Raw genomic sequence first — 26,747 nt, 5'->3', positions numbered from 1 at the left:
AGCATGTAGGTTTATCTTGGAGAGTTGGACAAATTCATATGAAATAAGTAGAGAATTTATGGTGATCTACATCAGGGTTTCTCAAGCTTGACACTGTTGACACTTTGGGTCAGATGGATGGTCCCTTGCTGGGGACTGTTCTGTGCACTGAAAGATGTTCAGCAGCATCCTGGAGTCTTCCGTTAGATTCCCACAGCACACTATCTCCAACTCATGACAACCAAAAATGTCTTTAGGCATTGTTGTGTCCCCAAGGGGGCAGAATTTCCCCTGGTTGAGAACTGCTGTTATAGACTATAATCCATTTACCAAAAGAATGTGGTAGGGGCCACTGGTGCCCAGCTGAGGAGCATATGGGGAGAGCTGTGAGGCTCTGCAAATGCTTGTCAATCCTCAATGTCCTTGGAAAGAATAAGGTTTGCACATGCATGCACTGCTTTTTGTAAGTGTTTGACAATACTAGCATGATGAAAAAGCTCCAAATATGTTTGAAACTGTTCCTAGATTCAAAGTAGATTTTGGCTATTTTCTCATTCAGAAAACCTGAAAATTCTAAATCCTTGATCTAGCTTTGAGCACCAGCTTGAGAGTGAGACTGGCTGATACCTGCCACTTATTAACTATTTGACTATCTATACAGAGAGTTTCATTATGACATTTCCATGCATATATATATATATATATATATATATATATATATATAGGACCCTGAATTGTTTCATTTTTTTTCTCCTTTCTACCTTAGTCCTTTTCTTATGGTGAGTTCAACAGGTCTAAACATTCTTTATTCATTCGTCTATAGAAAGTACATCACCCATATTCACCTTCTTTCATTCTCCCTTAGCGTGACCTGTTTTTAATTCTTGTTCTTCATTGTTTAGGTGTCTGTTTGTTGGTCAGTGGAAGCTTTGTTTGTACATGCATTGTGCTTAAGTCAGTGTAACCCCCTCCATTGCAATTCCTTGCCCTTTCCCCCATCCTGTATTGTTTACCATTTTTCAGTGTGTCTTGTTCCTACACATATGTGATGTATTTTATTATTAGATGCTATCTGTCAATTTATATTTACATGACATTCAGTATCTAGTTGCTTAGGCCATCGGGCCCTAGGAGGGAAGAAGCAGATCCAAGGGCTTCTAACTTTTGGAGACTAAATAAAAATGAGAGTGGTAGATAGACTCTAAGATGGCCTCCATTATCCCTACCTCCTGGATTTGAGCCTTTTTGTGTTCCCTTGCCCTCAGATAAGGACAGAGTCTATGACTTGCTTCTAGTAAATAGAATATGGCCAAGGTGATGATATGCTCATGACTATGTTACATAAGATTGGAACACCTGACTTGCAAGGAGACTCTTTTTTGCTAGCTTTGAAGAAGAAAGCTGTCATGTTGCTAGCTGCCTATGAAGAGGGTTGGGTGGCCAGGAGCTTAGAGCAGCCTTCATTAAAAGCATGCAAGAGACTGAGGCCTTCAGTGTGGCAGTTTGCAATGAACTGAGTATTGCCAGCAACTGTGTGAGGAAATGAAGCCTTCCCCAGTCCAGCTTCAGATGAGAACTCTGCCTTACTGACATTCTGATAACAACATTGTAGGAGAACCAGCTAAATCATACCTGCTCCCAAGCACAGAAACTGTGAGATAATAAATGAGTGTTAATTTAACTGCTAAATTTGTGCTATATTCTTTTATAACAATAGATAACTAATACAGTGAATGTGCTATGGAGATACAGATACCTAGGCGCTCTCATCAGACAGACTTCCAACATGTCTAAGTGTGAACTTGTCGCCCTCCCCTAATCCTGTCCTATGTGCATTTCTCAAGGAATGTTTCCAACATCCTGACCCTACCACACCAACTACATACTTTGAGGCAATCCTTACTTCTTTTTCATAACCATTATCCAAATTGGTCCCCAATCCCTACTGATTCTCTCCCCTGAGTATCTCTTGGCTTAGTTCCCTCCTTTTCATTCTTCCTATACCTACTTTAGTGTAGGTTTAATATTTCTAGTCTGGGTAATTGCAATTGTCTCTTAACCTACCTCCTTGCCTCCAATCTACACTTCTTTCCAATCTACTATCTACATACATTGTCTCCCAATTTTTATTTATTTTTTATTTTTTAATGCCAACATGTAATTCTTCTGATAATGAGACTTGAATGGCTTTCCATTCCTTGAGAATAAAATACAAAGTGTTCATCGTGACATGCAAATCCCTTTCCCTTTCCAGCCATGCATGTATTTCTTTCCTTCATGATTCTCTATTTCAAGACTCATGGGTCTCCTTTCAGAAGGCTTCCTCAGTTCCTCCCACTATCCCCAGCTGAATTCCCAGAGTCCTTGAGATATGCCCCATTATGAGTAAGTGTAACTGACTTAGTGCTTATCTGTTATCTCCCAGCAGATTGTGAGCTTCTCAGGGCAGGAACTAAATTTGATTCCCCACAATATCTCCAGCTTCTGTTGACAAACCATTGTAGGGATTTGGTAAATGCTTGTTGCATACATGCACGTAGGTATGCATGCATGCACACGTGAATGAATGAATGGGTACATATGCCAGAGCTACATCTGTGCGCTAGTTCTGCAGGCACCTGCCACCTCCTCTAACAGACCTCCTCAGAATAGTTCTGCCATTCTGGGTGTGAACTTACTTCCTCTTCACATCTGTCACTTCAAGTGTGATTCTGCAGAATTTGGAAGAGAACACCTAATGAGCTGCCTAGCTTTCTGGGTTGCTTGGCTTTTAATTTTTTTTTCTTTTTTTTCAATGTCTTTCTGAAAAAAAGACTGCTCCCTGCAGCCCCTCCCATCCCTTCTTTCTTTTCAATGAGGCCCTGCTCTGTCTCATTGTCATGGGCGAACTTTTCAGGGGTACTGTCTATAAATGTAATTTTGTTGTAGAGAGAGAGAGCTTTTCTCTTTTTCTGATCTTACTGCAAGCTATGTTATCTCAAATATTAAAGAAAAAGGAGTAGTGTAAATTATTATTCTACGTCCTCTGGTGCTGCTTTATCATTTTTTTTCCCAGCATTCTTTTTTTCTGTTTGGGTGGTTCTGGGGTTTGACCGCAGGGCCTCACACTTGCTAGGCAGATGCTCTACCACTCGAGCCATGCCCCCCAGCCCTTTTTACCTTTAGTTATTTTTAAGATAGGGTCTTGTGCTTTTCACTGGACTGACCTTAGACTGGGATCCTCCTACCTGTGCCTTTTGTGTAGCTAGGATTAAGGCATGTACCACTACACCCGGCCCTTGTTAATAGTTTTGACAAGGACAGTCATTTGACTTGTCAAAATAACCTCTGGTTTTATCTTCCACAGAAAAGCTTTTTTCCTTCTCATTTAGAATGAATGTTTTGAAGAACTGCTTTTCATCTGTTGAATTGGGATAGGCTAGTCTGCTCAGGCTGCTATAACAAAATATCATGGACTTGGTGACTTACATAATAGACAGTATTTCTCACAGGTCTGAGGCTGGGAAGCCTGAGATTGAGGTGCCAGCAGATTTGTTTTCTGATGAGGGCCCTTTTCCTGGCTTGCAGAGGATTGCCTTCTTACTGTTCTCACGTGGCAGAGAGAAAGGGGGGGGAGGGGGGGAAGGGAGGGAGGGAGGGGGAAAGAGAGAGAGAGGAATGAAGGAAGGAAGGAAGAAGAAAGAAAGATAGGTAGATAGATACATAGATAAATAGATAGATAGATAGATAGATAGATAGATAGATAGAAAGATAGGTAGAGATTGAGGGAGACCAAGAGGGAGAGGGGAAGGGAGGGAGAGAAGGAGAGGGAGGGAGACAGGGAGAGAGAGAGAATGAGAGAATGAATATGTCTGGTTTTTTTTTTTTTTTTTTTAGTTTACATTTGGTGATTATAGAGTGACTAATCCTGACAGGGGAGCCCCACCCTCATGATCTCTTCTAATCCTAACTGATTCTCAAAGGTACTGCCTCTATTACCCTCACACTAGAGCTCCAACATATGAGTTTTGGGGAGATATAAACATTCAGTTCTTAACATGGGGATAACACTAGCTATTTTAAATGCTTGTTTGAAGGAAAATATAATGCACTTGGTTACATAGAGAACATAGATCATATGCTAGATGCTGTGCTAGAGATATGTGGTCCCTGCCCTCATACAGCAATGATGGATTCAGAGGGCAGCGAGCCAGGTTATGCTGGCTATCCTGTATTTTTAAATAGTCATCGTTTCTCTCTTCTCTCTCCTCTCCTCTCTAGGAGAAGCTTTGGATCTGGGTGGTCCTGGAATTCAATTCTGGCTATGCCCCTTCCTAGCCAGGTGACTTTGGACTTGAACTCTTTCAGCCTCTACAGCCTCACCTGTAAAGTTGACATAATACTTACCTCACAGGGTTGCTGAGGGGGTTAAATAAAACAAAGCAGATAAAGAATTTTGCACCAAGTGTGTATGCCTAAGTCTATGATAAATACCAGCTGTTTTTCTAATTGCTGTGAGAATCATGGTATTTTTGCCACTTTGGGATATTCCAGTTGGTTCCTTTCCTACTTACCTGAGTGTAGAGTGTGTTTCTTTTTTCTTTTTTTTGGAGGGGACTGGTGTTTGAACTCAGGGCTTTGTGCTTGCAAAGCAGGCACTCGCAAAACAGGCGCTCTACCATTTGAGCCACATCTCCAGTCCATTTTTTTGGTCTGGTTATTTTGGAGATGGGGTTTTCAGAACTATTTGCCCAAATTGTCCTCAAACTGCAGTCCTCCCAATCTCAGCCTCCCAAGTAGCTAGGAATACAGATGTGAGCCACTGGTGCCCAGTTTTAGAGTCTGTTTCTGTCCTTCCCTTTTTACTGAACTCCAGTCCCTTCTGACCTTTCAACAAATAAGCACTGTCCCTTTAAGGCCTACTTTAAGCAACAGGCATGTTACCAGTTCTTGCCCCCAATCTGGGTCATTTTTCCCTTAGAGCTGTGGACCCAATAACAAGACTGGGCACCAACTGAGAAGTGAAGGAGACTTTTGTTCTTGGCCAAGAACAGGAGAAGTGAGAGATGCACATCTTCTCAACTGTTGAGGATCAGGAGGTTATAGATACAGAGTGAAAGAAATGAGGGGGAGAGATCAGCTAATAAAGGGGAGAAATATTTATGTCTTTTCTGGGAATAGGTGGAATCCTGGCTCTGCCTAATTTTGTTCCTTTTATGATTCTTTCCAGTCCTTGCTATGGCAATTGTCAACTGTTGTGGCACTGCCTCCAGTGCCACATTCAGCATGTGTGATATGCTGAATTCATTGTGACATTCAGCATGCAGATGGATTATAATGAAGTTTAGGGGTTGTCTGATGGTCACTTTGGTGGCCATCTTAGGTCCAACCAGTTTTGCTTAGCCCACCTGAATATATCCTTTTTCAAGTGCCTCTGATTTGCCTTCATACTGAAATCTGGTCTGTGAACTTTAAAATGAACCAGTCTGGTTAGAATTTTGTGTCAAGTTAAGAGTCAACAGAATGAAGGTACAGTATGTCTCCATGGAGCCCTTGGGACATGGCTTTTGTGTCAAACATATAAACTTTACAGAGGCCTTTTTTGAGTTGGAGAATGAGGTTGTAGATTTTAGACAGTCTCGTTCTTACTGTAGTTGATAATAAGGTGTTGTTGTAATAAAGCAAAAAATTTGACTATAGAAAAATTTTTCATTTTCTCCTGTAGTATTAACAACAAGAACATGTTGGAATAAGAAATTATACCTCCACACCAACTCCAGCATTACTAGCATGGCTTTATCCCCAAGCAAGTGGACTGCATGTTGTTTATGATTGTTAGACAACATTCTAGGTAGCAGGCATTGTATTGCTTTGGAGCTTGTTCTGAGGCTGATAGTGTGGCAGGCAAATGCAGTTAGCTGAGCTTTTAAAAAGTACAGTTTTTTAGTTTACATCTGGTAATTACAGAGCCTGTTGTCTTTCTTTTGTGGACTGGTTAATTGTGCAAGGTATGGGGGAGCAGGGTAAGTGGGTGTATGCTCTTATGCACACCCAAATGGTGGACGTACTTAAGTGATGAGTTCTCTATTTCCAAGCCTTAGGTGTTATGAGATGAGCAGAGGGTAATTTACCACCAGATCAAGCCCTAATTTCATTGTCACCATTTTGTTATGTAGACACCAGGCCTACTCTATTTGTGTCATTTAGAACTCCAGAACAAACTGTTCTGTAAATATTACTTAAAAATAATGTATCACTACCACCTTCTTCTAAAATAACCTTAAAAACTCTGCTTTAGAGAGCTATTTTCTTCAGTTAATTTTTAAAAAGTTGAATCCCAGATTTTCTGAAGGTTTAAATCAGGTAGTATCATGTATTATCCAATCTGTTTTTTGTTTTTTTTTTTTGGCCTGCCTTTCTGACATTTTGGTGGTAACTTAGAAAAGTGGTAGGGAAAAGAATCCTACTTATTTTGGGGTTTCTGTTGTTGCTGAGAGCTATGTAGGTAACTATTAATAAATAGTTTTAATTATGAAATCTTCACCCAGAAAATACTCTATATTGGGTGCACTTTGGGTCTAGGGGACTATGATAGCAAACTGGCATACAAGACACACACTCTGTAGAACCCCAGGCCCCACCTCTTACTATTTCTTTCTGATTCTGAGGCAGAACGTAGTTGTTATACTGCAATCTAAACATGATATCACTGGAATCCCAAAGTCATTATGCCTGACTGGGTTCTCTCCTGTGTTTTCTTGGTGGGCATTTCAGTTAGTAACCTCTGATCAGAGGGAAGGAGCCCAAGCTCTCATGAGAGCTCATCTTTTTTGACAGACTGGTTCTTGGGCTTTTGTGATGGAGAATTTGGAGGAAGCTAAGGAAAACAGAGGGACCAGAAGAGACACTAAGGGGAGAAAGAATTGGGAATGGTGCTCATGAGAAGTCAGGCCTAGGCACAGCTGCAGTATTTGAGAATAGCAGATGAGGTTTAAGTCAAGTTGAGAATTATGTGCCCACCCCACATTGTACAAGAAGACAGATGTGGGGTTAACTTATTTGGAAATTGCTGGAGCACATATCAGTTAGGGTTGAGTCAGGAGACAAACACTACAGCAATTATTTCAACAGAGTATTTGATATTAAAACTTATTAGCCAGAAATTGAAGAACTGAGAAGATGAGAGAATACCAAGGTATCATGGACATAGCAACTATTCCTGATATTAGGATTATTAAAGTTTATAAGCTCCTAGGAAGGGTCAAGCAAATTCATGTGAGCTGAACTCATATTTCCAAGATAATAGAATAACCAAGAATAATGGTGGTGTCAGGGTGCTGAGCTCTGAGGAGGGAAGCTGAGGTCCTGATACCCAGACCTTTGAGAGGTGGAAACTCTGAGCATAGGGAAGGAACATGCACTGGGATGTGAACCTGAGGAGAGGCTGGCAAGGACTGGTCACTCAGAGAGTGAACCATGATGCTAGTTCCATAAAGTCTTAAAACTAGATTTAGCAGTTGTCACAGGAAAGAAGTAGATCTGGCTGGGTCACGTGACAGGAGTGGGAAGCCAATAGGGATCAGACAGGAAGGAATAGGACATACCACCCTTCTCCAGCCTCACAGCTTTCTTCAGCATCACATCAGGGGAGAGCCTAACAGGGAGCTTCCGACAAAGCCCAGATTCCCACAGAGCACTAGCCCCAGTGTGACCAAGGTGGTAGGGAAAGGGATAGTTTGGGTTTGGGAGACAATACCTTAATTACATGCTATGTGTTTTCCTTTGACCACTATGGTACTTACAGACTGAACTGTGGAGGGCTTTACAAACTCAACACAAACATCTGTGTTTACACATGTAATTCAGGTAGAGTTTTGTTGTTCTTGTGGTCTCCAGATTTCTATCTTGTACACCACTTTCCAACTTGGGATTTAATTAGTGATCTCTATAATATACCCCAAGGGAGTGTGCTTTGAATTGATTTTTATCCTTCACTGTGTGTGTTGGCAAACTACAGCCCAAAGGTCAGTGATGGCCTGGCTGGCAGCTTGTTTTTGTAAATAAAATTTTATGGGGATTGCATTGAATATGTAGATTGCTTTTGATAAGATAGCCATTTTCACAATATTGATTCTGCCAATCCATGAACATGGGGGATCTTTCCATCTTCTGTAGTCCTCTTTGATCTCTTTATTTAGTGGTTTATAGTTTTCATTGTAGAGGTCTTTTACATCCTTTGTTAAGTTTATTCCTCAGGGTTTTTTGTTTGTTTTTTTTTTTTTGAGGCTATTGTAAATGGAATTGTTTTCCTATATTCTTTGTCAGTCTGTTCATTGTTGGTATATAGAAAGAGTACTGATTTTTATAAATTGATTTTATATCCTGCTGCTTTGCTGAAGGTGTTTATGATGTCTAGGAGTTTTTTTTGGTGGAATTTTCTGGGTCTTTTAGGTCTAAGATCATGTCATCTAAATGTAGTCACAACCATTCATTTACCAGGAAAGTCTTTCTTTTCACCCTTTTTCCCTTTCTCCCTTCCCTTCCTGTCCTGTCCCTCCCCTCCCTTCCCTTCCTCTTCTCTTCCTTTCCTTTTCCTTTCTTTAGAACTAGGGTCTCACTATATAAACCAGGCTGGGCCTCAACTCATGATCTTTCTACCTCAGCCTCCCTGTGTACCACCACACCCCACTTTTCAGTTTTTCTTTACGTCTGATTTAGAACTATGATACACAATTTTGAAAAGTAACTCTTTACAAGTATAAAAGTCAAATACATAGGATAAATCTTTATTTGAAAAAATAAATAAAGACATGTCTTTGACTTTCTTCTCAGTGCCACGGAAATTTACCTTGATTTTCTAAGAGGGTAGGAAAACATGAGGAGTTTTGGGGACTTGCTAATAAGACTAAGATAATGGTAGTTTCCTTGAACAGATAATAGCTGTTTGGACAGATTCTGTCCCTTCTATCAGAAGCATGTGTAAGGAACAGAAAAAATGGTGGGTTCAGAATCAGACTCTAGGAGACCTGGTCCCACACTAAATATGCTGCTCTATGACTTTGGGCAAATCAGCTAACCTCTGAGATATGTTTTTCACACAGATACACTAAAGACTAGAATCTCCACATTTGTCCTTGTGGCTCTTTAGTGTCTGCCTCCCACCACGATACATTTCCTGAGCCATACACAAAGTCTTCCAAGTGGCATGCTTTTTTTGTCCTACAGGTTTCTTAAGACTTGATAGGTCTTTGATGAATGTTACTTCTTACCCCTGATTTCTAGCCCTTTACTTTTGGGTTATTTAGGGGCAACTTGAATTGCATATCCCTGTCTGCCTAAAGTTAGGCACCATCATGTTTATTTCTGGCTAGTGAACTGTGGTTGGAAGTGATAACTGTGACTTCTGGGTCAGGATATTTAATTGTCAACGTGTGACTCTTCAGCATTCCCTTCTCTTGCTTTGTTTCTATACCTTGTGCCCCAGAGAAAGAAGTACTGTACACATGTAGCATGAGTGAGAACTTAGTTTGTGTTGTTTGAATCACTGTGATTTGGGGATTATCTGTTACAGTAGTTTTTTCTAGTCTAGCTTGACCAATATAGTGTCTAAATAGAATTAATTATCTTCTGCTCCATGTTTGCTACCCCTTTGTTCCTTAGGCTTAGGAACAAAGCCTTAGTAGGATGGTACTACTATCAATTTACTTGCCAGGAACCTGGAATTCATCTTTTCTCTTTTCTATCTTCTCTTGTTCCCAATATCCCATCAGTTATCAGATTCTTTCATTTTTATGAGCTTAACACCACTTATATTGTACCTCTGTCTTGATTCCTACTGTAGTTGACTTGTCTAAGGTATATTATCTCTCTGGACTGTTGTTTTTTAACTACTCACTCTTTTTTACAATATTACCCCAGGCTACTCCATCTGTGATGAGATACCTAAATTTATCATGTCTTATCATTTCTTATAAATCTTTTTTTGGAGGAAGAAGTGCAAAAATTAATCCTGGGGATTGAACTCAGGACTTTGCACTTGCTAGGCAAGTGCTCTAATGTGCCACAGCTCCAGTTCACAAATCTTGAGTCCTGTGCCTTTCCCGAGAGAATCAGAAATCCTAGGATGGTGAAGAAGCCAATGATCTGTCCAATCTCCCCAGCACACCCTTTGTGTGCTGTCGATATGGAATAACCTATTGTATCCTCTGCTTAGAAGGACCTTTCCTTCTGTCTGCCTGCCAATCTCTCTTTTATGTCTTCAAATTTTAGCTGAAGAGCTTCCTCCCCTATGATTATATGCATATACATATGTATGCAATGTATATGTATATATGTATGTAATATATGTGTATATAATGTTCAAATCAGCATTAGCATATTTGTTTCTTCAAACACTTATCATTTCTGTGTTGAAAACACTCAAAATACTTTCTTCTAGCTTTTTTTGTTATGTGAAGCCCTTGAAAATTTTCCTGGATACACTAGCTGTTCCTTTGCCTTTCTCAATGTTCTCTTTATTCTTTGCACAAGCCTCTTCACATACGTGAACATATTAAATATATTGCTTGCATGCATGGATCTCTTATTAGATTGTCATCTTCTTAAGGGCAGTTTCTGAATTTTGTTTCTCCTTTGCCCAGGTAATTAACAGAAACTGTAGTACATAGGTAATTGTAATGGTTGGATGAATGGTTTACTGTTACTTTCAAAATAAGGAATGTCTTTATATAAAAATATGACAATGACAATTTAAGTTTAATAACAACAGTTATTAAGACCAGAGTTTTTATTCATTTTGAGGGGAAGATGGAGTGTATTTTAAGAATTAAAAGAACTTCAATCCCCAGTACTAACAACAATAACAAAAAAAACAAAACTCAAGAGAAGGCTTAGGTGACTAAAATATTCTTTAATTAATAGTGAAAACTAATTGTTATTTTATATTATCATGATGTTAAAAATTGAGAGGGCTAATAATCACATTAAATTGGCTAACATCCTTTAAAAAAAATGTTCCACTTGGCAAGTAGAAGTTTAAGAAACAATGACATAGTCATGGAGAACAGATTTTAGTCATTTTATTCTCTAAAATATGTTGGCAAATTCAGAAAGGGCAGCTCTTTTTATTCAAAGTGTTGCACTGAATTCTGCTCCTTAGAGGTTTTTAGTACTATAAGAAGCCAAAAAGAAATGGACAAGATGTATCAAAGCCTTAAAATTATTCATACTATAACCCAGTGATTCATTTTCTAGGACAAGGTCTGTTTGGGTGGTTTTGGCCTCCCAAAAGTCAAGAGTGGGTCTCCAAAATAAAAACTATGAGACTTTCAAAGCTGTGCTCTTTTACTTTGTCTCCTTGGCTTGCCTTAGCCGACAGGGTTGTGAAATGATTCAGGCTGCTCAGGGCCTTGTATCTAATAAACCTTCAACATTCTATGATGGATGCACGCTCACAAATCACATGCCTGTGGTTGCTCAACTATCTTATGTTCGCAAGGATGGTCTTATGTGTGTAGAGCAGGTTTTCTTTTTTTTTAAGATGTTTAATATGAAATTTTTATTTATTTATTTTTTCATTTTTCTTTTATTATTCATATGTGCATACAAGGCTTGGTTCATTTCTCCCCCCTGCCCCACCCCCTCCCTTACCACCCACTCCGCCCCCTCCCTCTCCCCCCCCTCAATACTCAGCAGAAACTATTTTGCCCTTATTTCTAATTTTGTTGTAGAGAGAGTATAAGCAATAATAGGAAGGAACAAGGGTTTTTGCTGGTTGAGATAAGGATAGCTATACAGGGCATTGACTCACATTGATTTCCTGTGCGTGGGTGTTACCTTCTAGGTTAATTCTTTTTGATCTAACCTTTTCTCTAGTACCTGTTCCCCTTTTCCTATTGGCCTCAGTTGCTTTAAGGTATCTGCTTTAGTTTCTCTGCGTTAAGGGCAACAAATGCTAGCTAGTTTTTTAGGTGTCTTACCTATCCTCACCCCTCCCTTGTGTACTCTCGCTTTTATCATGTGCTCTTAGTCCAGTCCCCTTGTTGTGTTTGCCCTTGATCTAATGTCCACATATGAGGGAGAACATACGATTTTTGGTCTTTTGGGCCAGGCTAAACTTACTTAGAATGATGTTCTCCAATTCCATCCATTTACCAGCGAATGATAACATTTCGTTCTTCTTCATGGCTGCATAAAATTCCATTGTGTATAGATACCACATTTTCTTAATCCATTCGTCAGTGCTGGGGCATCTTGGCTGTTTCTATAACTTGGCTATTGTGAATAGTGCCGCAATAAACATGGGTGTGCAGGTGCCTCTGGAGTAAGTCTTTTGGGTATATCCCCAAGAGTGGTATTGCTGGATCAAATGGTAGATCGATGTCCAGCTTTTTAAGCAGCCTCCAAATTTTTTTCCAGAGTGGTTGTACTAGTCTACATTCCCACCAACAGTGTAAGAGGGTTCCTTTTTCCCCGCATCCTCGCCAACACCTGTTGTTGGTGGTGTTGCTGATGATGGCTATTCTAACAGGGGTGAGGTGGAATCTTAGCGTGGTTTTAATTTGCATTTCCTTTATTGCTAGAGATGGTGAGCATTTTTTCATGTGTTTTCTGGCCATTTGAATTTCTTCTTTTGAGAAAGTTCTGTTTAGTTCACATGCCCATTTCTTTATTGGTTCATTAGTTTTGGGAGAATTTAGTTTTTTAAGTTCCCTGTATATTCTGGTTATCAGTCCTTTGTCTGATGTATAGTTGGCAAGTATTTTCTCCCACTCTGTGGGTGTTCTCTTCAGTATAGAGACCGTTTCTTTTGATGAACAGAAGCTTTTTAGTTTTATGAGGTCCCATTTATCTATGCTATCTCTTAGTTGCTGTGCTGCTGGGGTTTCATTGAGAAAGTTCTTACCTATACCTACTAACTCCAGAGTATTTCCTACTCTTTCTTGTATCAACTTAAGAGTTTGTGGTCTGCTATTAAGATCCTTGATCCATTTTGAGTTAATCTTGGTATAGGGTGATATACATGGATCTAGTTTCAGTTTTTTGCAGACTGCTAACCAGTTTTCCCAGCAGTTTTTGTTGAAGAGGCTGCTATTTTTCCATCGTATATTTTTAGCTCCTTTGTCAAAGATAAGTTGCTTATAGTTGTGTGGCTTCATATCTGGATCCTCTATTCTGTTCCACTGGTCTTCATGTCTGTTTTTGTGCCAGTACCATGCTGTTTTTATTGTTATTGCTTTGTAATATGGTTTGAAGTCAGGTATTGTGATACCTCCTGCATTGTTCTTTTGACTGAGTATTGCCTTGGCTATTCGTGGCCTCTTGTGTTTCCATATAAATTTAACAGTAGATTTTTCAATCTCTTTAATGAATGTCATTGGAATTTTGATGGGAATTGCATTAAACATGTAGATTACTTTTAGGAGTATCGACATTTTTGCTATGTTGATTCTAACAATCCATGAGCATGGGAGATCTCTCCACTTTCTATAGTCTTCCTCAATCTCTTTCTTCAGAAGTGTATAGTTTTCCTTGTAGAGGTCTTTCACATCTTTTGTTAGGTTTACACCTAGGTATTTGATTTTTTTTTTGAGGCTATTGTAAATGGAATTGTTTTCATACATTCTTTTTCCATTTGCTCATTGTTAGTGTATAGAAATGCTAATGATTTTTCTATGTTGATTTTATATCCTGCTACCTTGCTATAGCTATTGATGATGTCTAGAAGCTTCTGAGTAGAGTTTTTTGGGTCTTTAAGGTATAGGATCATGTTGTCTGCAAATAGGGATATTTTGACAGTTTCTTTACCTATTTGTATTCCTTTTATTCCTTATTCTTGCCTAATTGTTGAGCAGGTTTTCTAAGCCAGTACTGCTCAGGTGCCCTTTGAAGAACTCCCATGCAGAGTCACTGCAGAGCCATCTAGCTGAGCCCTGCTACTAATTTCTGGACATTAAAAAAATGTTATCATTGTCTTCTTTCATTCCCTCCCCCCATGGTCTTCCTCATTATATAAATATCTCATTGATTTGAACTTGACATCCTTGCCCATCCTGTGGAGTACCCCAATGTTGCTTATTTTTTCACCGTACAAATTACTGTCTTCATAAACCAACCATTTTCCTTCTCAGTTGTTCCTGGGCACAAATAGAATGACAATAGTACCTGTGTTATACTTTCATTGCCCCTGCAACTTTCCTGGATAACGTTTGGCCAAATCCTTGCCCTTCCTGTGATATTTGCGTGCCTATATCCATTGTAGCATTGTTTAAATAGCCAAGATATGGAATCAAACTAAGTATCTGTCAGCAGATGAATGGATAAAGAAAATGTGGTATATGTACACAATGGAGTACTATTTAGCCTTTAAAAAGAATGAGCTTCTGTCATTTGGGATAACATGGTTGAACCTAGAGGACATTATGCTAAATGAAATAAGCCAGGCACAGAAAGACAAATAACGTATGAGCTCACTTACATGTGGAATCTAAAAAAGTTTAATGCATAGAAGGAGAGAGTAGAATGAGGGTTAGCAGAAGCTGGGTTAGGGGAGATGGGAGGTAGAGAATGGGAAATTATTGGTGAAAGCATACAGTGCTAGGAGGAAGTTTTGAGATCTTTTGCACACTATTTTATAGTCACTAAAAAATGCATAATCAAAGTAACTAAGAGAGGAAACTTTAAATGCACCACAGTAAAAAAAGTCATGATTTGATATGTTAATTATCTTGATTTATTCACTTTATATTAAATGGATATATCAAGACATTGTACTTCTTTAATGCATTGCAATTGTTAATTAAAATAATATATTAATGAATTCATTAAAAAAAAACCAAATGCTTGCTCTCCCAAGTAGACTTTAATGTTGATGCTTCCCTTTTAGTAGTGCTGTGTTCAGCAGCTGGCATAGAGTAGATGTCCAATAAAAGCTATTGAATAAATGGTTGAATAAAACATTTTAAAGGCCAGCCTGTATACAGTCCTCATAGTTTTCAGGGAATGAATACCAGATTCTTATGGTATGGCTTGATTCTCTGAGTGGCCTTGAGGAGAATGAACATACAAAGCGCAACTAGTGTGTTTACTTTTCAACACACCCAGCAAGGATTTGCTTCTTGTATAACAGGTATTGTCCTTAGAATTGGAGAAACATGTTCCTGTCCCTGAGAGACCTAATGGCTGAGAAGAAGGTACAGTATAATGGCCTTTGGCACATGGTTGATCCTACTACCATTGTTGAATCAATGACCCACCATTACCAAGGGACAGTGGAATCAACTGACACTCCACTGGTAGAAATTTTCGAACCAATTTCTTACTTTTTTTTTTTCTTTGTTAAATTGGCAGCACTAGGCATTGAACTCAGGGCCTCAAGCTTGCTAGGCAAGTGCTCTACCACTTGAGCTCTGCCCTAATTTCCTTGAGCTTAATGGTATGATGGGGTTGCTTGCTAACAGTAATAAAAGCAGTAGCCCATTAGAGGGGATACCTTAAATCCATTTTATACTAAGTGCATTGCATATTAGTGTCAGGGTCCACCTTTCATTAAAAGATGGTTTGTTTTACTTCAAGTTTTGGTGCTGGGTCGGGATAGAGAGCTGCTTCTGGCTCTTCCTCCTGAGTGATGGTGCAGGCATTTAGTGGAGACAGACATTAGGGCATTGGTTGCATGAATTGTGAGCTTCATGCTCAGCATACCACATGAAGGCATGTTGTTGTCAGGCTCCCTCTGTGTGCTAATCTGGGAGGGTGGAGAAGAAGGAGCAGGGGGAGTGGGAAGATGTTTGCCAGGACACTGGAGGCCTGATTGTGCTCCAGGGCTAAAAGGCTCTGGTAGGTAGTCTTACCTAGGCTTTTAGAAAAAGGCCTTGGGCCCTTTTTCACGTTTGTTTTCTTTCTTGTCACTTTATCCTGGAGATATGAGCAATGAAGTCCTATTTATTTTACAAATGTAAAAGGGTATTTTGTTTAATGTGATATTTGAAATACCCACCTGCTTCTCTCTGCCTATTTACTCTGATAAGTCCTTGTAACAGGTGTACCTGGGTGAGGAACCAGGATCATGCAGTGGATTTCCAGAGGGAAAGAATGTCAAATTTCAACAGAGAGGATTACTGAAGTAAGCAATCCTTTCTTTGTTATTGAATTCTTTAGCCTGGTATTAGATCATGGCTTCTGATGCAAACAACAGAATTTGTGAAGCTAACAAGGACGAATGACTTTATGAAGGAAGGAAATCTATGATTAAACATACCCTAACTTTATAATTAGGAATAATGATTTAACTTAGACAACTCTGTTTTGTGGCCTAATGCTTGCTTTTTATCTATTCAGTGAACATTTCTGGTGCACTTACTGGAAGGTAGACACTTTCAGTTCTTTTTAAGTCAAATTATCAAAAAATTAAAATTCTGTCATTTCATAATTAAGTGCTTTTTTGCAGGCGTTGAGGGCACCATGATTGGCAGAACATAGTCCCTTCCTTTGTGAAGTGTCCAATCTAGTCAGGAGAGAGAGAGGGGGAAGAGAGGGAGAGAGAGAGAGAGGAGAGATAGAGAGGAGAGAGATGGGGAGGGAGAGTGGGAAGGGAAGAGGGGGAGAGAGGGCAAGAGGGGGAGGGAGAGAGAGAGTGTTATGGGAATCTCGAACTGAGATATGGGACACTGAGGCAATTCAGCGGGAAGCAATGCTTTATTGTGCTGGCACAGACTCAGCGGACTCAAGTCCAAAGGCTGAGCCCTGAGAACAAAGCGGCCTCTCCTTATATATCCTTGCAAGTAGATTACAGAAGCAAAAAGCAACGTTTAACCCATATATGGTTATATGCCGTTGTGTAGGCTACTTCACTCTAGTGCTACATGACTTTCTACCCCCCCAGTGCTATGTGACCCTCTTCACATTTAATTTTTTTTTTTTTTGGTGGTACTGGGGTTTGAACTCAGAGCCTCATGCTTGCTAGGCAGGCGCTCTACCACTTGAGCCACTCCACCAGCCCCCCTCTTCACATTTAGATTCTTTAGGTTTTATCTCTCTGCTACACATCCCTTTCTCCCTGCTACATTATCAGAACAGTTTTGTCTGCTTCTTTTCTGGTTCTCCTCCCTGCTACATTATTCCCCCCTTTGATGCTCAGATCCACCTAGGGTCAAAGAGCATCACCTTGATCTAGGGTTTTGTATTTCCATAGCATCATTACATGTGTGGCTGTTTTCCTTTCTATAGTGGCCTCCATAATGGTCCTGATAGACCACAATACCAGCAGAACCAGGCAGGGTACTATTAAGCATACTCCCAGGACAAGGCCCATCGCCCCATCAGGGTTTGAATCTGCCCAAGGCAGAGAACCATTCTCCAAACAGGTCAATGGGATTCTGTCTTCCCAAATCAGGACAGGGGCATTGGCAATCTCCCTCATTCGGTCTGTGATCTCTTCTGTGATTTTCCCTTCATCATCAGTCTGTAAGCAGCAGTTGCTCAGGTTAAACTTTCCACAAACTCCTCCCTCATAAGCAAGCAAATAGTCTAAGGCCAGATGGTTTTGATAGATGGCATTGCACATTTCAGTGTTTTGTTTTGCCAGCAAATTGAGAGCTCTTGCGGTTTCGTTAGTTAAAATTTCAACAACAGCCTGTATCCTGATAATGTGGTGCGATAGTCCCAGGACCTGTCTTCTGCCCAAGTGGCAGGACCATAGTACTGAATGATTCGCTCAGGAGGCCATTCGTTATCTTTCCAATTGCCAATTTGTAAGGCACCCCATTTTTGTCCACTTAATTTTTCTTCATATATGGGGACTCCCAGTTTTTCACCTTGTCTAAGGGGGAAGAAGAAGAAGGATGGTCTGATTGAGCTCAGTACGCAAGACCCAAACCAGTTGCTAGGTAGCTCCATATAAGCTTGCTTCCCACAGATCCAATGTAACCCCCTGGGTGCCCACCAGCCTTATTTTTCTAAGATTTATTTTTGTAAGATTGCCCCAAGCTTTCCTGAGATTAGAGAAGCTAGCCAGTGGATGGGGTAGGTTTCTGTGTGGTTTGGAGCTCTCCACTATTGGGTCTTATAGGCAGTGTTATAAAACCTTTGTCCTAGGCAAGATAAATCCCCCAGCAGGGTGGAGAACTGGCCTTTTGAGCGGGAGATATAGTAATTTCCAATGATGGAAGTTTTTAGGAGCCAGATGCCTTTCTGTGTTTCAGGAAAGCAGTCTCATTAAAAGGCTCCCGTGGTTCCAGCTCCCTTGCTTCCCAAGGCCAATGGTCTTCCATGTTGGTCCCTCCACAAACATAACACGAAGTGACATTTAGTGTCTGGGCTATAGACTCAGCCAGTGAGAGGAACAAGTTTTTGGCCTTGGTAGAGATAGAAAATTCACTCTGCATTTCCTCATAAAAAGAGTAAAAAACTTGGTATGAGGAACTCTCATGGGTTCTAATTTGAGGTGCATCAGAATCCCAAGGTCAAGGCCCTTTCCATCTATCCTTATACTAATTTTTTTTCTTTTATTCATATGTGCATACAATGTTTGGGTCATTTCTTCCCCCTTCCCCCTGCCCCCTCCCTTACCACCCCGCCCCCTTCCTCTCCCCCCCCTACCCCTTCGCTACCAGGCAGAAACTATTTTGCCCTTATCTCTAATTTTGTTGAAGAGAGAGTATAAGCAATAATAAGAAGGACCAAGGGTTTTTGCTAGTTGAGCTAAGGATAGCTATACAGGGAGTTGACTTGCATTGATTTCCTGTGCATGTGTGTTACCTTCTAGGTTAATTCTTCTTGATCTAACCTTTTCTCTAGTTCCTGGTCCCCTTTTCCTATTGGCCTCAGTTGCTTTAAGGTATCTGCTTTAGTTTCTCTGCATTGAGGGCAACAAATGCTAGCTAATTTTTTAGGTGTTTTACCTATCCTCATACCTCCCTTGTGTGCTCTCTCGCTTTATCATGTGATCAAAGTCCAATCCCCTTGTTGTGTTTGCCCTTGTTCTAATGTCCACATATGAGAACATATGTGGACATATGTTCATACGACGTATGAACATACGATTTTTGGTCTTTTGGGCCAGGCTAACCTCACTCAGAATGATGTTCTCCAATTCCATCTATTTACTTGTGAATGATAAGATTTCATTCCTCTTCATGGCTGCATAAAATTCCATTTCGTATAAATACCACATTTTCTTCATCCATTTGTCAGTAGTAGGGCATCTTGGCTGTTTCCATAACTTGGCTATTGTGAATAGTGCTGCAATAAACATGGGTGTGCAGGTGCCTCTGGAGTAACCTGTGTCACAGTCTTTTGGGTATATCCCCAAGAGTGGTATTGCTGGATCAAATGGTAGATCAATGTCTAGCTTTTTAAGTAGCCTCCAAATTTTTTTCCAGAGTGGTTGTACTAGTTTGCATTCCCACCAGCAGTGTAAGAGGGTTCCTACCCCCCACCCCCAACCAATCCTCGCCAACACCTGTTGTTAATAATGGCTACTCTAACAGGGGTGAGGTGGCATCTTAGTGTGGTTTTAATTTGCATTTCCTTTATTGCTAGAGATGGTGAGCATTTTTTCATGTGTTTTTTGGCCATTTGAATTTCTTCTTTTGAGAAAGTTCTGTTTAGTTCACTTGCCCATTTCTTTATTGGTTCATTAGTTTTGGGAGAGTTTAGTTTTTTAAGTTCCCTATATATTCTGGTTATCAGTCCTTTGTCTGATGTGTAGTTGGCAAATATTTTCTCTCACTATTAGTAATATAGTAATATAATTACTATATTATTATTAGTAATTATTATTATATTAATATAATCAGTATAATTATATTATACTAATATAATATAATGTCCCTGTTTCCAATCATATGGTTTAAGTACAGTGAAATTTACAGGGTTACAGGTGCCAGGGGTGCCATCGGGGCAGTTGTCCCCTTGTGCGGAGGGCCGGGTGTTTTTCTTTGCCATGTAGCCCATGAAGCAAGGGCAATAATAGGAGCCCACATCATCGAGAGTGGTCTCCCCGGCACATACACTAATCATTTGACATATAGGCTCTTTCCCAAGGTAGGCCCCCATAGCCACAGCCTATACCTCCACAGGCACCTTGGTCTATGCCACACGTGCATCAAGGAACATTGACACATGTTTATCAGGGTTAAACACCTGGGTGCGGCTGATGAGGTTCCCAGGGTTGCAGACCTCTAATCATTGCTCCCCAGGGTGGCAGGTGGGGTTGAAGCAGATATGCTGATTACCATGGGAGCACAGTGAATATGTGGTATGGTGTGAGTACATGACCCGATGACATTGCCTGCACAGGAATAGTAAGCCTCACGTCTTCTCAACTTTAGGCTGCTGGGCCATCCGAATCAAAAGTTATCTGTGTCCTCAGTTTGCATAGTAAGTCCTGCTCATCAGGCCCACAGGGCGATCAGGGAGATAAAGGAACTCATGCCTTACTTCACGACTCCCAAGATTGCATTGTCTGGACACTGAGAAAGGGTTGCTGGCCTGGTCCACTGTAGCCCCGATAATAGTTTTATGCCTTTTGGAAAGAGGGCCCACTGGTTGGGTCACAAATGAATGTTCTGCACCTGTGTCCACATGAGATCCATGGACTGGCCTCCTATTTTCATTCAGACCACAGGCTCCTGGGGGCCCAGTAGAATGGAACCCAGTCTGTCCTAGTTCTCCTCAAAGCCTTCCAGGCCTGCCAGTCTGACACTGTTTTCCTCCCAGGGGCTGACTCCCCTGTGGGTGGGCTTATATTTTCCTTCAAAAACCTGGCCTCTGCCTCTGGTCCGGGGGGCCTTTTGTGAGTCCTTGGCCTATTGGGGACATTCATTCTCCCAGTGCCCTTCCTGACAACAGTAGGCACATTGATTTCACCCTAATTTCTCCTAAAGGCGATGTGTCCTAGGAGCATTTGTCGCTGTCCTTGGGGATGCCTCTGCCTCTGCCTGGATTAGCTCTCTGGGGCCTGCATGACTGTTCAGCAAGGGCTGCTGCAAGGAGGTCCACTTTCCTTTTCATCTTCCTCTCAGCCTCCCGTTTAGCGTCCTGATCTTGATTGACAAAAACCTTTGTGGCCACCTCCAGAAGATGGCTGGCATTCATTCCAGTGAATCCCTCCAGTTTCTGCAATTTTCACCTAATGTCCCCCTGGGCTTGGCCAACAAGAGTGGTGTTAATCATCCACTGGTTTTCAGTGGCTTCTGGGTCAAAGGCGATATACAAATGGAAGGCCTCACACAGGCGCTCATAGAACTGGCTGGACTCTCATCTGGTCCTTCGAGGACTTCTGATGTTTTGTTCATGTTTGTGGCCTTTTTCCCCTACTTCCTTCATGCCTCCCAATAATGCCTCCTGATACCGTTCAAGCCACTGGTAATCATCATTGGGGTCCCAACAGGGGTCTTCCTCGGGACATGAATTTGGGCATTTAGGGTGCCCTCAGAGGCAAGATCTTCTAACCACTTTAGAGCTGCCAACGTTATATGCGGTACTCTTTAGCATTAAAAAGAGTCAGAAGTCTGTCCAGGAGGATTTATGAGTCTGGATGTGACTGCATCAAATCAATCAGAACTGAGGCTTTTCCAGGAAGAAGGGAGTATGATGTTTCCAGTTCAGGAGGTCTGTGGTGGTAAAGGGCTGATAGACAAATACCTGTCCCCCTCCTTGTATTTGACCATCTGGGTCATAATACATTGGGCCCTGGGCTTTCCTCAGGGGTATCTGCAGGGCAGTGGGAGTCTGAGGAGAGGAGCTGTCCTCATGGAGACTGGTCAGATGCCCCTGATCGAATGGAGGCTGTGGAGTAAGAACTGGCAGACTTGGAGTGGGTGTGAGGTCCAAAGGATTCAGGGAGGTCATGGGAGTTGAAGTCCCAGGGGCTTTTGGTCCAGATTTTACAGGTATGATTGTCCCTCAAGCCTCCCCATCCAATGTCAGAGGCAGGGGTGTGGAACTGGGTGCTGGTGGCAGAGGTGGATAAAGTGGCACATAGGGTGGTGGTATTTCCTCAGGTTCCTTGTCCCATATAGGCTCCTTTGTTTTCTCTCTACACTTGGAAGTTGTGGCTGCCCTAGCTACCATAATTCTACAGACCTCTTCCAGACAGGGCCTTAGCCATGTGGGTCAGCTGAGGACAGCATTCTGCCAGCAGTCAACATAGGGAAATTGATCTGGGTGCCCAGGCCTTCCTACAATTTCCCTATAAACTTCATTAACCACAGTTTTATCTAGTGACCCTTCCAGGGGCCACTCTACACAAAAGCAGGCCAATCTACTTCACAAAGGGCCTTGAGCTTGTTAGGAGTTAACTTAACTCTGTATCTCCATTCAATCCCTTTTTAAAGTTCTTAACCCACTCCAAGTGGGTGTTTTTACTCTGATTTCTACCCATCTCCTCCCATTACCAAATGACAAGACAGACACAGAGGCTTTTGGAGGAGAGGTAAAAGGGGCCTCTTCTCCAACACACAAGGGAGAACAGTACGGGCCCCTTATCGGTGTCCTGGATGCAGTTGCCTAGCCAGGAACTGCACCTACACAAGGTCCTCACTTGCTTCATCTATTTCCGGCTTCTCCCCTCTTGGCGATTTGGGTGTCTCTTAGCTGTAGTGAGTCCATGTAAACCCTGGACTGGAGGCCCTGTTAGGGCTCACCCTAGACCATATGAGTTCTCTGTGGACCCGCAGTTAGGACTCTGCACTCACTTTGTAGCCAGGCTATGTCTCATTCACACACGTGCACACACAGGCATCCAACATTTCCACTCTACATCCAGCACCTAGGAGTCACGGTTTTGCTTTTGCTCAAAGTTATTTGAGTGACCCCAGGAGGTGATCAAGCTCTCTTTCTGCCACTTAGAGGCAGGCCTAATATTTGAACCTGGGTTCTTACCAGTCTGATGGGCAGCACTCCCCTTGCTGGTTCCTGCACCTCATCAGGTTCCGTTGTGCATCTGAGGCCCTCACCCTGACTTGCTGGGAGGAAGAGTCTCTCCTCTGGATCAAACTGTCTGTGGGCACCTGTTGGGATCACTTCTCCTGGTGGTCTGGGGGATAAACCCCGGACACAAGAAAGTTGAAAAACCCCATCTCTGCAATCCTGGCAGCGAGTGCTCAGGAATGTTATGGGAATCTCAAACTGAGATGGCACCAAAGCAGTTCAGCAGGAAGCAATGCTTTATTCTGCCGGCACAGACTCAGCAGACTCAAGTCCAAAGGCTGAGCCCTAAGAACAAAGGGGTTTCACCTTATATACCCTTGCAAGCAGGTTACAGAAGCAAAAAGCAAGTTTTAACCCATATATGATTATATGCAATTCTATAGGCTACTTCACCCTAGTGCTACATGACCTTCTATCCCCAGTGCTATGTGACCCTCTTCACGTTTAGGTTCTTTAGGTTTTATCTCTCTGCTATTCCATCCTTCCCGCCCCCCCGCTACATTATTAGAGCTCAGACTTGTCTGTTTCTTTTCTGGTTCTCCTCTCTGCTACAAGAGATCTCAGAAGGCTGCTTAAATTATTCAGTTTTCTGTTGCTATAACAAAATCTGGGAGACTGGGTGACTTATAAAGAGGTTTATTTGGTTCATAATTCTGATGGCTGGAAAGTTCAAACATGATGCTGGTGGCTCACGGAGGGGCCGCTCACTCTGCTGCATCACAACATGGTGATGGCATCCTGGTGCCCTGAGAAGGGGAGAGCAGTTACTTGTGAGACAGGAAGCAATAAAGATTCAGAAACTAGGCTTGCTGTCTTTATAATAACTTGCTTTTGTGGGAATTCACTTGGGTCCCATAAAGACTACATTGACCTTTATGACCTCATCTCTTTCTTCTTAAAGGTTCTACCACCTCTCACATTACCACACTGGGAACCAAGCTTCTAGCACATGCGTCTTTAGTGAAGTTCAAAAGCAAGGAGCTGTCAGCCTTGACTTGAATGGGGCAGAGAGAAGGTCAGGCAGAGACAGGCTGAGGTGCCTGGACTTTGTCAGTATAAATACCTTTGTCCTCTGTGATTAAAGACAATCCTTGTGGGAGACACCATTTTCTCATCCCACAGATCTTCACTTCTCATCCCACTTCTTCACTTCTGATCCTAATGACTTCTCTCTACTCTCTGTTCAATTTTTTATTTCATTCTATTTCTCTTTCTTCAATTAATTATCATTCTAAAAAGGGTGATGTATAGAATATGTGTATGAGTAATTAACCACTCCCTCCTGCTCAGCAGTACCTGACATGCAGCTCTCAGGAACCATGATGGTTCTCTTCCACTACTGAAGTGAACGACCTCTGAGAGCAGGGTCATGTTCGTCCTGGCACTTGATGCAGTCAGGTGATAACTGTGTGGGAACACTTCATAGGGGAGCACTCAAGGATTTAACCATCGATCCTTTGGAAGTCTGCAGTTATGAAATCAATGTTTCAATGAAAATTGGTAAGTGCTTACTGCTGTGGCTGGCATATGGCAAGTGCATAATGCATGGTAATTTCCTATATATTTTAATCAAAATCACGAGGGGTATTTGTGACAGATTCTAACACTAAAACTCGACCATGCCATTACCTGCTAAAGTCTTGTAGTTCTTACATTGCTTAGTGAATTAAGTGTTGCTTTTTTTTGTTATTGTTATTTGCTTGATTTGGTAGTACTGGAGTTTGAACTTTGCACTTGCTATACAGATGGCGTACTGCTTGAGACATACCTGTAGACCTTTTCTCTGGTTATCTTGGAGATAGGATCTTGCATTTTATCTGGACCTCAGTCCTCCCAATGTCAGCCTCCCACATGACAGGTGCATGCTACCATACTCAGTTATTGGTGGAAATCAGGTCTTGTGGATTTTTTGCCTGGACTGGCCTCGAATCACCATTGTACCTATTTCAGCCTCCCAAGTAGCTAGGATTATAGGCATGAGCCACCTGCACCTGGCTTATAGTGTGTTTAATTGTATGAGTTCATTCTGGATTCTGTCGTGGCAGTAAGTAGTATCATTGGTTTTATAACCAGGGTAAGAAAGGGCTTGTACAGCATTTTAAAAATGGTTTGGCCCATTTGAGCTAAAATGTCTGTCAGATTGCTTTGAGTTCTCTAATGGCTTGGAACAGAGTTGTGACTTTGAGATGCTGGATTCTGTGTTCCCCTTATGGAGGGAAAGGCGGGGCAGCAGGGTTCTCACTGCAGGTTTGTAGAATGCAGAATGATAGATGAGTAGGTTCTAAGATCATCTTTGATGTGAGCACATACTTGCTTCCCTTTGCCATCTGTCCTCTCCAGACAGCTGTTGGGAATCTCCACCTCAGAGGACTGTTATAATCCTCCAAGCATGCCTTTCCCCTGAGATCTCCAACCACATGTGTGTGGTGTAGGGGTGGGTGATGGCCTGCCTGAGAAACAGAAATAAGTGAACAACAAGTTTTCCCTCTGTTTTTTTGGGAATCACAAATATTTAGAATCCAAGAGTTCACAATTGAGGGTGTTTCCTGGGTGGAACAATGTTCCAGAGGGTGCACAGGGGGCTTAGTATTTGTTAAGAGGGTTAGAGAATGTTTTTGGGCATAGAGAGATGATGTTTGGTGATAGGTAGCTTCAGGATTACAGAATGATACTGAGCCGTTTTGTTCTTTTCTTTTAGCTTTTTTTCTCTAAAAGGTTTGGGAGTTCATAACATAAACCCTTCACAGATTCTGGTCACCCTTCTCTGTGTTGAACATTGTCAATGAGAATAAATAAACCTCTTACCCTCACAGGTAGGTCTGTCTTCTCATGCTAACAGGTAACAGGAAGCTGGACCCTTTGAGGATACTCTATTACTCTTCATAACCTCTGCCTTTTCAAAATAGAAGGCTTGGATCCCAGAGGCTGGGGAGCAGTGAGCTCCCTTTTTAATTGGCAGAAATATCCTGTAAGCCAACAGTGATACATCCTGTCTGTTCTCAAAATGGCTGTCATTATGGGTTTCCAGAGCTCTAAATCAGCCCTGACTGGCTTACTAAGAACAGCCTTTTGTAAGACTAAGAAAGAGGTTAGAGGGGGTAGGAAAGAGAAGGTGGCCAATAGTAATCTCATCCTTTTAAAATAACCATGACTTGTTACATTAAGTATTAATTGCAATTCTGTTTTAATTTTTAAATAATACTCAGTTCTTTAAAGATTTACACCAGCTCATCTATGCTCAGTCAAAATTTAAAACAAAGGAAGAATGATCAATTTCTGGGTACACTCAGTGTGCTAAATTAGTTTCAGGATTTTTTCCCTCCAAGAAGTGGGACATTTATTTTTAGGACTTACATACTTTTTTTTTCCTGTTGAAAACTGTCCAGAAATGGCATAGGTCTATCTTGAGAGGTCTTCTTTTAAAGTTTTCTTGTAGTTGGCAAAAGGTTTTAACTTTTATACCATATAGATTGAAGGAAAGGCTTATATCTGCAAATCTAGGTCATTGTTGATAATAACCTATAAAGGAAGCTGTTGAACATTTGAAACTTCTGCTTTGCAATTAAAAAAATTCCCTTGGTTGTTTTCTAAGTGTGAATTTGGTGCCACCTTGTGGGGAATTGTCAGACTACTGTGCATACCATTAAAAGAAAACTTGCCCCAAGATAATTATTAATGCTAAAAATATGCTTTGTAAATTAGCTTTAAAAAATCTTAATGATTCTCCCACTAGATTTGCCCTAAGCTTCATCTTAGAAGTAATATTGCTACCTAATTTCAGGCAACAATTGATTTTGTCTTAAGGGATTTTAATACCCTGCTAAGGTACCAGTGCTTTATTTGTATGGAAAACTTTGTCT

The 26,747-nt window shown here is 41.3% G+C and overlaps 1 protein-coding gene and 1 non-coding gene across 19 annotated transcripts in view; one reads left to right on the top strand and one right to left on the bottom strand.

Moving 5' to 3' along the window:
* The window catches only part of LOC109683367 (ERC protein 2), a 998,591-nt gene that overhangs the window by 106,381 nt on the left and 865,463 nt on the right, over positions 1 to 26,747 (top strand). The window lies entirely within an intron of this gene.
* Positions 16,877 to 16,949, bottom strand: Trnaa-agc (transfer RNA alanine (anticodon AGC)). Its single transcript has one exon. It is a non-coding gene; the product is annotated as a tRNA-Ala (tRNA).

This window comes from Castor canadensis, chromosome 10 (assembly GCF_047511655.1).
Source record: "Castor canadensis chromosome 10, mCasCan1.hap1v2, whole genome shotgun sequence".
Classification (NCBI taxonomy): domain Eukaryota; kingdom Metazoa; phylum Chordata; class Mammalia; order Rodentia; family Castoridae; genus Castor; species Castor canadensis.
This window is presented reverse-complemented; position numbering and strand designations above follow the sequence as displayed.